Consider the following 2,322-nt stretch of genomic DNA (forward strand, 5'->3'; position numbering starts at 1 on the left):
CACTGTTCCCAGAGCTTTTTGGGGATGTGCATAACTGCAAGAGCCAGGAGCTTAAAGCCCTCTGGGTATCCCTTCTGGCTCCCTATTCAAGCTGAAAAACTGTTGCCAGCATACTAAAGCAAGGCCCTGACCACAAAAAGGACCATGGCTGTCAGGGTGTAAGGGTCAAAAAGTAACCTCAGATGGGAATTGGGCATATTTGCACTTCTCAGCAGGGCCAGCCTTACAAATTATGGGGCAAAGAGCAGGAGTATCACTGAGGGCTTGTCATAAGCAGTCATGCACCTCTGCCTGCACTCTGCCTCACCACAGCAGCCAGCAGTGTTTGTGCCCTCAGACCCGATGGTGAGGGACAGCATTCATCAGCAACAGGATTAAACCGAGGAGGAGGAAGCCAAATCTCAAAAAAATGCACCCTCTTTGGGCTGTCATTGCATAGATTGATTGCAGGGCCTCTGATGGCTGTTCTAAGGCAACAAGGGAACCAGACTGCTGAGCAGTGTTTCCTAGGAGTTTGTGTACTCTCTGGTGTCTCATAAGGGGTTAAGCTCATATGGCAGATTTTCTTTCACTAGGCACTAGTGGGTTGTTATCCTGTGCTCAGGTATCTGTTGCCATGAAACTTTTCATGTTGGAGACCTCAAATCCAAGCTCAGTTGAAGCTGGCCACGGGATTTTACAGTCATTTGGCAACACAGACTCACGCACGCACATTTATACACATGCACACAGGCACAAGATCTGCTCCTTTAGCAAGGGTGCTAAACCCAAGGATTTTCTCTGGTAAGATGGTCAACACAGAACACAGTTTGGAGAACCCAGCACATTAAATAAACTAACACTCTTGGAAATGTGAAAGGGTCAAGGCTTGATCTAAACTCCACCCAAATCAAAGGAGAGCTCATCCAGGCTTGGCACCAGGCTCTTTTTGGTGACAAGCACACAAGTGTGAAGCCCACACTCACCTACGAAGTCGTAAATGAGGTCCTTGATGAGGTGCCCGACGATGGCATATGCCACTGCCACCACCACCAGGGCTGCCATGAGGAGGTAGAGGACAGCCTTGGGCAGAGGAATGGCGTCTCGAGGTGGAGGTTTGTACTCCTTGTAGAGCTGGTCATTGTCCGAGTATGAGTATTGGAACAAATGGTCCAGGCCAGCTGTGAAGTTGCTGGAGTTCATGGACTGGCTATTGGACAGGTAGTTGTCCTGTTCAGGGTCCTGGAGGACACTTACCACCGAGCTGGTGGTGGCTTCCACTTGCTGTACCAAGTTCAGAGTCTTGTTAACGCTGGGGAGGATTTGGGAAAGGAAAGTGCTCCAATCTTTGATGGCACTGATGTTGCAAATAATCATAATTGCAATGAGGAAAGAGGTCTCCAAGCTCAAAAGACTTAAAAGGGAGAGAAAGAGGTGAGAATTGCTGTGCTTACACCAAACCATGTACTGCAAAGCGGGCAGAGAAGGTCTGGATGGGGTATGTTTCTCATTTGCAAATTCTTACATGATCCGGCAGGGATGCATCTGTAGTACAGGTCTCACTCCTGCAAATGCCCGCAGAAAACCCCTATGGGCATGAAGTTCCTTAGGAAAAAGTAGGTGCTGGAATGATTTTGACCGATATCATTTTTGTTCCTCAGCCGCCTCTCCCTTATGCTACTCAAAGATGACAACCGGAGAGACAGGATCCTGTAGATATTTTCAGTCATCTGGAAAAGAAAGATAAATCGCCCTTCTCCAGATTTATTTTCTTTTCTTTCCTTTTTTCTTTTTTTCTTTTCTTTTTTTTTTATGTTTCTCAGAGGCGATATTTCTTGGAGAGACAGCAATCCTCCCTTGGCTCTGCCCCAGGCTCGGTCAGGCACAAGGTGCGCGGTGCCGTCCTGACTCTCCCGTTAGCGCTGCCCAGAGCGTTCTCAGAGGAGAAAAATGTTCAGACCCCACAAAGTTCAGCTGCTCCTGTGTGTGACGGGGACGGCGGCGAGCAGCTCCTGGCCATTCCAGCTTGGCTTTCATCAACTTCTTTTACCGGCATCTCCCGATCGATTCCTTTAAAACCAGCACCAAGTCAGAGACAACGAGCACGCCGGCAGAGAGCCCAGCACCCGGTCCCTAGCCCAGCCCAGAAGCGGCCGGTGTCGGGTTTTACCTGAAAGACTTTTCCAAGCGAACAGATCCTCTCGCCTGATGCTCCAGCTTGTTTTATTCAGGGCTGGGCTCCCTGCGGAGCTCCCCGCCCGCAGCCGCCGATCCCGCGCCGCTGCCCGGAGCCGTGTGCGGGGTGCTGGTGCACGCGTGTGCGTGTGCGTGTGTGTGTGTATG

The sequence above is a fragment of the Cinclus cinclus genome, chromosome 8 (assembly GCF_963662255.1).
Source record: "Cinclus cinclus chromosome 8, bCinCin1.1, whole genome shotgun sequence".
In the NCBI taxonomy this organism is placed as follows: domain Eukaryota; kingdom Metazoa; phylum Chordata; class Aves; order Passeriformes; family Cinclidae; genus Cinclus; species Cinclus cinclus.